Genomic DNA, 12,526 nt, shown 5'->3' on the forward strand with positions numbered 1-12,526 from the left:
CCCAGCAAGCACCGTACAGTGATGTTCCTCAAACACCATGTGACGTAATTCCGAGGGAACAAACAATTTCCCCGTAGGACAAGAGTACGGAGCATCCTCCTGTGTCTCCAACACCCTGGCCTCGAGATCAGGATAAAGAGCGGATATAACTACCCCTTCAGAAAAATGGGACTAGGAAAGCTACGCGACAAAGCGTCTGCCTTGACGTTCTTAACCCCAGGGCGGTAAGTGACAATGAAGTTAAATCTGGTGAAAAACAATGACCATCTGGCCTGCCTTGGGTTCAGTCGCTTAGCCGACTCCAGGTAGGCCAGATTCTTGTGATCCGTAATTACCATAATAGGATGAATTGCTCCTTCCTACCAATGCCGCCATTCCTCAAACACCAACTTAATGGCCAGCAATTCGCTATTCCCCACATCATAATTCCTTTCAGCAATAGAGAGTTTTTTAGAGAAAAATTTACATGGGCGCCATTTACTAGGTGAAGGACCCTGCGACAAGATTGCTCCTACTGCTACCCCGGATGCGTCAACCTCAACAATAAATGTCCGAGACACTTCCGGTTACACCAGAATAGGGGCCGAAGGAAAACATTCTTTCACAGCAGAAAAGGCCTGTAATGCCGCATCAGACCAGACAGAAATATCCGCACCCTTCCTAGTCATGTCTGTTAAAGGTTTAACCACCGATGAATAGTTCAAGATAAATTTACAGCAGTAGCTGGTAAACCCCAAAAACCGCATAAGCGCTTTCAGATTTTCAGGTCGATCCCAGTCCAACACGGCACGGACCTTCTTGGGATCCATACTAAAGCCTGAGGTTGAGAGCAGGTAACCTAGAAATCGCACTTCCTGTACAGCAAATACACACTTTTCCATCTTAGCATACAACTTATTCTCTCTTAGGATCTGTAACACCTAGCTCACATGGTACTTATGAGTCTCCATATTAGGCGAATAAATTAGTATGTCATCAAGGTATACAAAGACAAACCTCCCCACCAGATGATGAAAGATATCATTGACAAAGTGTTGAAAAACCACTGGAGCATTGGTTAACCAAAAGGGCATGACCAGGTTTTCAAAATGACCCTCTAGGGTATTAAATGCGGTCTTCCACTCATCCCCCTCCTTGATCCTTACCAGATTATATGCCCCCCTCAGATCCAATTTAGAGAACACCTTGGCACCGACAATCTGACTAAACAAATCTGGAATCAAAGGAAGGGGGTAAGGATCACGGACGGTAATACAATTGAGCTCACGGAAGTCCAGACATGGTCTCAGGGTACCATCTTTTTTCTTTACAAAGAAAAATCCAGCAGCTACTGGGACTTGGATGGTCTAATATGTCCCTTTGCCAAACTCTCGGTAATATACTCTCGCATGGCCTTTCTTTCGGGTTCCAAAAGATTACACAACCGAAATTTGGGCAATTTAGCTCCGGGAATAAGATTGACGGGACAGTCATACTCCCGGTGCGGAGGCAACTCCTGATTACCACTCTCAGAGAAAACTTCAGAAAATTCTGAAATGAACGAGGGTACAGTTTTAGTGGTAACCACAGAGAATGATGCATTAAGACAGTTGTCCATGCAAAAATCACTCCAATCGAGAATCTGTCTCGCTTGCCAGTCGATGTTAGGGTTATATTTGCTTAACCATGATAAGCCCAAAACCAATGGAGCAGGCAGACCCTCCAAGACATAACAGGAGATAGATTCCTGATGCAAATCACCCACTCTTAAATGAATGTCATTCACTACCTGTGACAGGCATTTTTGGGTGAGAGGTGCTGAGTCAATTGCAAAGACAGAAAAAATACTTTTCTCTAATGCATTAGTAGTCAACCCGTGAATGCGTACAAACTGTCCATCAATCAAGTTAACTCCTGCCCCACTGTCGATAAATGCTTTGATTTTCACAGTTTTGGACCTCGGCAGACAGGAGAAAACGGGTACTACCAGTAATAGACAAAAGTAGGTTTTCTTGCTCCCCACCCACACCACTAACAGTAATTTGAGGATTAAATGTTTTTTCCTTTTTGTTTACACCTTGATGCTGCAAGTACGGACAAATATTCACAAAATGTCCCTTCTTGCCACAATAAAAGCAGACTCCTTTCACATGACCAAAACTTTTGGCAGTAGTACCAGGAGTAGCTCCTACTAACTGCATAGGCTCCTCGCAACCACCAGTGTCTCTCCACCATAAGTGTCAAAGGAAGCAGTACCCTTATTGGACAGTACGTCCTGAAGGTGAGGACCCCTAGATCTCTCCCTCAGGCGTCCCTCAGCAAGGGACATAGCTGCTTCCAATGACACAGGATTTTCATGAAAAGCCAACGCGTTCTGCAGTCTCTCAGAGAGACCCTGACAGAATTGGCTACGGAGAGCAGGATCATTCCACTCTGTATCGGTACCCCATCTCCTAAATTCAGAGCAATAGGTCTCCGCGGAATGTTCTCCCTGCCGCAAACTACGTAACTTGGTCTCGGCCTGAGAGATCCGTGTCATCGTAGGTCTGATGGGTCAATTTAAAATCCAATATGATTCAGAGCAATGGCGTCTTTTTATAGATTCTTCAAAAATAAGTTTCAAAGCAGTTTTACTCCACAACGGTGGTCTTTACGCCTCCATACCTGTAGGTCATTCCGTACACTTGAAGGAAACCAACTTGGAATTGGTTCTTCGTAAACTTAAATATGAAGACCATGGTTGACAAGTGTGTGAGGACTTGAAGGTCTTGTGCATGCTGCTCGGGCAACAAGCTGGGTATACCAAATACCCTTGTTTTCTGTCTCTATGGGACAGTCGAGACCGACAAAATCACTTGCCTAAGAAGAGTTGGCAGCCGAGGGTGCTAACAGGCGGAGAAAAAATGTCCTCCAAGAAACTTTGGTACCTTCCCATAAAGTTCTTCTACCACCTCTCCACATAAAATTGGGATTGATGAAGCAATTTGTAAAATCACTTCCAAGAGATGGAGAATGCTTCAAATACTTGGTCACCAAGCTTCCAGGCCTGTCGGAGGCAAAATTGAAGGAAGGTGTGTTCGTCGGACCAGACATTAGAAGGCTTATAGTTGATCAAGAGTTTGTCAATACCATGACGGATCCTCAAAAAGAAGGGTGGATTGCATTTAAAGAAGTCGTAAAGAAATTTTTAGGCAATAACAAAGATCTTCACTACAAAAAGATTGTCGGACGAATGCTGAAAGCATTTCAAGCTTTAGGTTGCCTGATGAGTTTGAAAGTGCATTTCCTTCAGTCCCACCTTGACAACTTTTTTGAAAATTTGGGAGCTGTGAGTGAGGAACAAGGTGAACGATTCCACCAAGACATTATAGAGATGGAAAGTAAATACCAGGGAAAATAAAGCATTACAATGATAGCAGACTACTGTTGGATGCTTCAGAGAGACATTCCAGATGCTACTCACATGCATAAATGCACCAAGAGGAGTTTCACAGGGAAGAAGAATCGAGTTTAGTGTGTGTATGTGAGCTCATTTCAGCTCAAAAAAGAATTTTCATGAAAAAATTGTAATAAAACTTTAATCTTATAAGTCTATTCCCATTTATTTTGAGGCATTGCCTTATTTAACATAGTTACCTAAATTGCCAGGAAACGTGATGTCCTATGACAAAATGGAGGTCATTTTCTGATTCAGCGCACCAAAAAACATAAAGATTACGTGGAATAACCAAAAAAAAACCTCTTGAAAAAAACTTATTTGCAGACCTGTGGGCCTAAAGCATTCTACATTAAACTGTTGCAGAACCTTGGACAGCAGCATATGTTCGGCTTAGACAACCATAGAAAACCTCAGCTGTTACCAATTTACTTGCTTGCTAAAGTTTACAACCAAGAATGCCAAAAGGATTGGCATCTAACTCGACAGTCTGACAGGATCACTAGCAGCCACTCAAGTGTGCACAGTGCCTGATGCTGTGACTAATTCCTGCAACTGCTTACTGTTCCAGAGCTCTTCTAAATCCAGCTCTTTAGGGCTCATGCACACGACTGTTGTTGTTTTGCGGTCCGTTTTTCACGGATTCGTTGTTCCGTATCTGAGGTTTTTTTTTTCTCTGATTTAAGTCCTCTTCCATTCCGTTATTCCACAAAACATATCCGTATGGTTTCCGTATGCGATCCGTTTTTTGCGGATCGGAAACGGAAACAGTACCTTATTAATCACCAAACACATGAGCAATATGGGCTGGGCATAGCATTTCTACAGTATGGATCAGCAAAATACGGATGAAATATGGATGATATACGGATGTGTTCCATGTGCGTTCCGCATTCATTTATTTGCTCTTTACTAAATGTAAAAATGTAATATTAATCTCCTTTTATTCAGAGGGTCCACATGTTCTGATGCTGAAACCAAAATTGAGTGTATTTATTTCCGATGTATTGAAAGAAATTAATTTTTGACAAAAAGTTGTAAAGTTGTATCCGTGCATAAAGAAATCCATGCTTAATCTCTAAGTCTTCTTGGAGTAATTTATAAGATGATGAGAGTATAAAAGCCTTAACCACTTCCCATCTGGGCCCTTTGCCCCCTTCCTGACCAGGCCAAATTTTGCAAAACTGACATATCTCACTTTATGTGGTAATAACTTTGGAACGCCTTTATTTATCCAAGTCATTCAGAGATTGTTTTCTCGTGACACATTGTACTTCATGATAGTCATAAATTTGAGTCAAAATATTTCACCTTTATTTATGAAAAAATCCCAAATTTACCCAAAAATTTGAAAAATTCGCAATTTTCTAAATTTCAATTTCTCTGCTTTCAAAACAGAAAGTGATACCTCATAAAATAGTTATTATTTAACATTTCCCATATGTCTACTTTATGTTGGCATCATTTTGGAAATGTCATTTTATTTTTTTAGGACGTTAGAAGGCTTAGAAGTTTAGAAGCAATTCTTCAAATTTGTAAGAAAATTGCCAAAACCCACTTTATAAGGACCAGTTCAGGTCTGAAGTCACTTTGTGGGGCCTACATAGTGGATACCCCCATAAATGACCCCATTGTAGAAACTACACCCCTCAAGGTATTCAAAACCGATTTTACAAACTTTGTTAACCCTTTAGGCGTTCCACAAGAATTAAAGGAAAATGGAGATCAAATTTTTAAATTTCAATTTTTTGGAAGATTTTCCATTTTAATCAATTTTTTTCTTTAACACATCGATGGTTAACAGCCAAACAAAACTCAATATTTATTACCCAGATTCTGCGGTTTACAGAAACACCCCACATGTGGTCGTAAACTGCTGTATGGGCACACGGCAGGGCGCAGAAGGAAAGGAACTCCACGTGGTTTTTAGATGCCATGTCCCATTTGAAGCCCCCTGATGCACCCTTACAGTAGAAACTCCCAAGAAGTGACCCCATTTTGGAAACTAGGGGATAAGGTGCCAGTTTTATTAGTACTATTTTTGGGTACATATGATTTTTTGATCATTCATTATAACACTTTATGGGGCAAGGTGACCAAAAAATTGGTTGTTTTAGCACAGTTTCTATTTATTTCTTTTTACAGCGTTCACCTGAGGGGTTCAGTCAAGTGACATTTTTATAGAGCAGATTGTTACGGACGTGGACATACCTAATATGTATACTTTTTCTCATTTATTAAAGTTTTACACAATAATAGCATTTTTGAAACCAAAAAATTATGTTTTAATGTGTCCATGTTCTGAGAGCTATAGTTTTTTTATTTTTTGAGAGATTTTCTTATGTAGGGGCTCATTTTTTGCGGGATGAGGTGACGGTTTTATTGGTACTATTTTGTGGGACATACGCGTTTTTGATCACTTGGTGTTGCACCTTTTGTGATGCAAGGTGACAAAAATTGCTTGTTTTGACACAGTTTTTTTATTTATTTTTTACGGTGTTCACCCGAGGGGTTAGGTCATGTGATATTTTTATAGAGCTGGTTTTTACGGACGCGGCAATACCTAATATGTATACTTTTTTTTATTTGTTTCACTTTAACACAATAATAGCATTTTTGAAACCAAAAAAATGATGTTTTAGTGTCTCCATGTTCTAAGAGCTATAGTTTTTTTTATTTTTTGAGAGATTTTCTTATGTAGGGGCTCATTTTTTGCGGGATGAGGTGACGGTTTTATTGGTACCATTTTGTGGGACATACGCGTTTTTGATCACTTGGTGTTGCACCTTTTGTGATGCAAGGTGACAAAAATTGCTTGTTTTGACACAGTTTTTTTATTTATTTTTTACGGTGTTCACCCGAGGGGTTAGGTCATGTGATATTTTTATAGAGCTGGTTTTTACGGACGCGGCAATACCTAATATGTATACTTTTTTTTATTTGTTTCACTTTAACACAATAATAGCATTTTTGAAACCAAAAAAATGATGTTTTAGTGTCTCCATGTTCTAAGAGCTATAGTTTTTTTTATTTTTTGAGAGATTTTCTTATGTAGGGGCTCATTTTTTGCGGGATGAGGTGACGGTTTTATTGGTACCATTTTGTGGGACATACGCGTTTTTGATCACTTGGTGTTGCACCTTTTGTGATGCAAGGTGACAAAAATTGCTTGTTTTGACACAGTTTTTTTTATTTATTTTTTACGGTGTTCACCCGAGGGGTTAGGTCATGTGATATTTTTATAGAGCTGGTTTTTACGGACGCGGCAATACTAAATATGTCTATTTTATTTTATTTTTTCTATTTTTTTTATTTTTTTTATTCCTTACTTGGGATTTTTTTTTTTTTTTACATGTGAACCTTTTTTTTATTTTATTTTTTCAACACTTTATTTTATTTTTATTTTATTTTACACTTTTCGTCCCCCATAAGGTCATACAAGACCTCTGGGGGACATTTACTTCACTTTTTTTTTTCACAGTTGATTTCTCCTGTAACTGGGGCTGAGATAGTAGCCCCAGTTACAGGACAAATGCACCCCTATAGAGGCTGTACAGCAGCAATCCTGCGCTGTACAGCCTCACAGCAGGGCTGATCGAGGTCTCTGAGAGACCTCACACAGCCCCTGCACTCTCCGGTCCCGGCGGTCACATGACCGCCGGGCCGGAACAGGAAGCGCACGGCGCTTCCTGCTCTGCAGACACAGCGCTCGGTGAGCGCTGTGTCTGCAGCGATCGTGAAGGCAGGGACACCTGGGAACTGTCCCTGCCTTATCTCTGGGTTGCCCTGCTGTCACTGACAGCGGGCAACCCGATCAGCAGCTGCACGATTAGCGTGCAGCTGCTATTTCTGACAGGACGTTTTAAAACGTGCTGTCAGAAATAGACGTCCACCCATAGGACGTTTATATCCTATGGGCGGACGTGAGGCGGTTAAAAAATCATAATGATTTTTTTAACAAAATTATTTTTTACATAGTTACATGGTTAGTCGGTTGCAAAACATAAGCCTATCAAGTTCTTGTACTTACAAATCCCAATTGATCTACATGAAGGCAGACAAAAGCAATGGTGAGTGATGCCCTCATTACACCAAAAGTGTATGTAACGCCTTAGGTGAATGCTATAAAAAAGAACTGTGCCAAAACAGCCATTTTTGGTCACCTAGCCTCACAAACAGTATAATACCAAGCGATCAAAAAGTCATGTGCACCCCAAAATGGTACCAATAAAACCGACATCTCATCTGCAAAAATGAGCCCCTATCTAAGACAATTGCCTGAAAAAAAATTACTGTGTAAACCTAAAAAAAATAAAAATAAATGATATACTAGGTATCGCCGCATCCGTAACAACTGGCTTTATAAAAACACCACATGATGTACTACCTCAGGTGAATGCCTTAAAAAAATTAAAAACAACTGTGCCAAAACAGCCATTTTTGGTCACCCCACCTTGCCTCACAAAAAGTGTAATACCAAGTGATCAAAAAGCCATATAAACCCCAAAATGGTACCAAACAGTCATCTCATTGTGCAAAAAATGAGTCCCTACTGTACCTAATACAGTCGCGATAAAAAAAAAATGGCAAAAATGTTCAAAATAGACATACTAGGTATTGAGGCATGATAACAACCGGCTCTATAAAATATCATATTATCTACCTTGTCAGATGAACACTGTAAAAATAAATAAATAAAAACAGTGCCAGAGCAGTCATTTTTTGTCACCTCACCTAACAAAAATCGAGTGATCAAAGATTCATATGCACCCCAAAATGGTACCAATGAAGTCATGACCTCATCCTACAAAAAATGGTCCCCACATAAGACAATAGCCCAAAAAATAAAAACCAATGGCAACCATAAACCAATCCAAAATCTGCGCTGCAAAAGCCATATGCCACTCTTTCCCTTCTGAGTCCTGCCATGTGATCCTACAGCAGTTTACCACCACATATGGAGTGTTGCCAAATTTAGATAAAAATGGGTAACAAATTATGGGCAGCTTTTTCTCCTTTTTAATCCTCGTGAAAATGAAAAATATGGGGCTAAAACAAAATTTTATTGGAAGAAATTAAACTTTTCATTTTCACAACCAAGTGTTGTAAAAAACCTATGTAGTCAAAGTGCTCAGTACCCTCCTTAATAAATTCCTTGCGGGGTGACATTTTCAAAATGGGGTCACTATTTGAGGGTTTCCACTATAGGGCTACCTCAGGGTTTCTTCAAATTAAAAATGGTGCCCAAAAACATTCTAGCAGAATCTGCCCTCTAAAAACCATATGGCGCTCCTTTCCTTCTGACCACTGCCATGTGCCCCTACAGCAGTTTACTACCAGATATGGGATATTTATATAAACTGCAGAATCAGAGTAATACATATTGAGGTTTATTTTGTTGTTAACCCTTGCTGCATTGCAAGAAAAAAAATGATTAATATAAAAAATATGCAAAAAAATGAAATTTTGAAATTTCACCTCCATTTTCTTGTGGAACACCTCAAGGGTTAACAAAGCTTGCAGCATCAGTTTTGAGTAATTTGAGGGGTTTTGTTTCTAAACGATGGGTCATTTATGGGTGTTTTTAATAAAGTTAGCCCCTCAAAATAACTTTATACCTGAAATGATGCTTAAAAAATGTTTTGGGAAATTCTCTTGAAAATTTTTAAAATTGCTTCTAAAATTCTATACCTTCTAAAGTCCTAAAAAAAAATCACATTTACAAAATTATGCTAGCATATTGTAGACATATGGGGAATATTGATTGATAACTATTTTTAAAGTTATTATTATCTGTCATAAAAGTGGAGAAATTCAAATTTAGAAAATTGTGAATTTTTCTAATTTTTTTAATTATATTTTATTATATCAACTCAAATTTTCCACTGTCATGAAGTACCATGTGTCATGAGAAATCAGTCTCAGAATGGCTTAAAGCGTTCCAAAATTATTACCACATTAAGTGACAGATGTCAGATTTGCAAAAAAATGGCCTGGACAGGATGGTGAAAACAGTCAGAGGGAAGAAGGGGTCATTAGTCCAGTTACATAGATTTTATATACTGTCCTCATACACGTTAGCACGGTGTGTAATCTTACATATAGCTAAACCTTCTGTCTTCTGAGAAAAAGAGACTGTTCAGCTTTAACGTTCTCTTTATTGTTAGTAGATTAACAGGAAAGGTGAAATGACTGCACTTGAAAACAGGCTGAATAACAGATGATGGGACAGGAAAACCAGTGAGAGTGTGTGGCTCCTGAGACATAAGATGGTGGCTGCTTGCTATACCAGCACAAGACTAGAAAGAACCAGGTCATCCCCTGACGAAGGCACGCCAAAACGCGCGTTGGGATGGCGCCATCCTGGATTGTCAGTCCACACAAGGTCCACTTTAGGTAAGCTTTAGGTCACAGTCTTCCTCCCACGGCTCTGTGCTGCTGGCTGACGTTGAGACTTCTCACCTGGCTACTCTTTTGCTGGTTATATACATATATTTTTCATCATTTCTTTGTTCAGCATACTATGCACTATAGCCGTTGTTGGTTCTCTTATTGACCTTTCCTTACTCTATACTATCTCACAATTTCTTTTCATATTTGGTCCATGGGCTGGTCATTGTACCTAGTATTTTCCCGTGACCATTACTATCTTTGTACCATGTACTTTGTGACCTGTGTGTTCATCCAGGGTGGCGCCTGTTTTCTCCTTTTCCCTGCCCCCACCACCCTGTTCATGGCATCACCTGTATGTGTTTTTAATCATGTTTTGATACAATCTAAATAAAATATTTATTTACCAATTACTCATCAATTTTATTCTTTTTGGTACCTTGAGCTTCTTTTCTCCTTCTTTAGAAAGAACCAGGAACTACCCACAATGTCCTGGGACTCCCATAATGCATAGGGAAAAAACAGGCTGGATGAAATACATAAACTCATCAATAGATGGTGCTGTTAACTTACAATGTGATGCAAATGAATTACAACACAGTTAAATGCAATGTCAATTGATAAACACACAGAAACAACTGGATCTGAATCTGGGGACAGAACATTCCAATTATGTTTATTTTTTTATTCTTTATTTATGTATGTATTTATTTATTTAATTTTGTGTTTTTTGTAAAATATTTTTAAAAACATTTACTTTGTTTTTTACAGTCCAACTAGGGGACTTGAACATGTAACTTGTAATAATTCAATGGCTTACACTGTAGAATGTGCTACTACAATGTTGCAGTTTATGGTGCTTGTGACATCTTCCTATTAAGCCTTGATGCAAGCAGGGTTTAAAGGAACATTACTATGGCAGTCCTAGGTGTCTTCACAAGGCCCCAGGCTGCAATGACAACTAATTGCTACCCCATGATTTTGCAGTGAAAGGGCCCATGGGGTGTCAGAGGTACCTCTCCATCTGACTAATAATTCAGATATCACAGTTGCTATTGACCAAAGGATCTAAGAGGTTGGATTCCCATCATTGGAGTTATCGCCATTCATGGCACAGCCATCACCTGCTGGCTATGGTGCCACCTCAGCTCTATACACAGTGCTATCTTTAAACTCCTGACATCTGTTGCACATGTATGGCAGATGTTGCCAAGGTTTTAAATGCCAGGGACCCATTCACTTTAGAGTGGAAAACGTCCTTACTACCTACCAATTTTCCTTTCCTTTCTACCACACCATATCTGTTTTATATCTTTATTATGGACAATTGGCTAAAACTGGACTGCATACTCAAGGTGTGTAGCAGTCCTCTATAAATTGTAAATGATTAATTCTCTAGAAGCCATGTCTTTCTTAATCTATTATGTCTTAGTTGCTTTTAATGCAGCAGATTGGCATGCTATAATTTACAGTAGTTATTATCAACATTTGCACTGAAATCCATCTAATTTGCACACTTACTCATTGTAATCATTTTTTCCCCATCTCAAAAAACCTGATCTGCCATTTTGCTGCCCATTTTGCCAACTTATCTAGGGGACTCAGTACTTATTGGACTTTCTCTACTGTGCCAACAGAATTACAGAGTGCACAGAATGCACAGGAGATTGAAGTCCAACTTCTGCATTCATAAACAGGATAGACAGTAGTGGTCTGTTTAGCCATTTTTGGATCCAATTACACAGTGTATCATCTAATTTAATGGACTTTAACTGTGAACATAGTATCAAACAATATATTACATCTACTGGAAGACCCTTGTCCAGATTCCTGCTTAATACTTTACTATACTACCACATTGTATATTTATTTAAGACATACTGTTCAATATGATTTCTTAACCCCTTCCCAACATCTGCCATATACGTACACCAGAAGTCGGGTCTTTAAAGATGACACCTGCTCAGGAGTTGAGCGGGCACCACAGCAGACACCCGGAGGGAATCCATGATTGTGATAAGGCTAATCACAGACATTTAACCCTCAGATGCCATGGTCAATAGTGACCACATCTGAGCAGTCTTTTCCCAGGAGCACTGTATTCCAAAGGAACCGAAGGGCTCCTCTGCAGCACCATATAGGGAGCGATTTGGTTGCTGTGACTGCTTCAGGCCCTCTTAAGTATACAAGGCCTGCCATAGCAAAGTTTCTATCAAGCCCTGCCTTTGACAAAGCTTGATAGGAGAGCAGTGAAACTCCCATAGACTGCAGTCAATAGGAGAAGCGAACAGATGATAGCATGTTAAAGCCACCTAGGGGGACTTAAAGTAAGTGTAAAATAAAGTTAAAAAAGTTTCCAACCCTTGATGTGCGTAGGTGAAAAAAAATTTAAATATACAAAAAAATGAAGGTTTACAAATTCAAATCAACCCCTTTCCTAATTTTAAAAATAAAAATAATAAAAAAAGATCATTGCTATCACCATGTCCACAGATGCCAGGACTATTAAAATGTAAAAGTAATTATTCTGTATGATGAATGCGGTTATAGAAAAAAAATCTGATTTACTGTTGTTTCGTCACTTGACCGCCTAAAAAAATATTTCTTTATAAAAGTGATCAAACAGTCATACACAGTCATACACACCCCAAAATAGTAACAATAAAAAATACAGATCACCCTGCAAAAATGAGCACTCTCACAGCTTCATAGGTATACATA

Source organism: Bufo bufo, chromosome 2 (assembly GCF_905171765.1).
Source record: "Bufo bufo chromosome 2, aBufBuf1.1, whole genome shotgun sequence".
Lineage (NCBI taxonomy): Eukaryota > Metazoa > Chordata > Amphibia > Anura > Bufonidae > Bufo > Bufo bufo.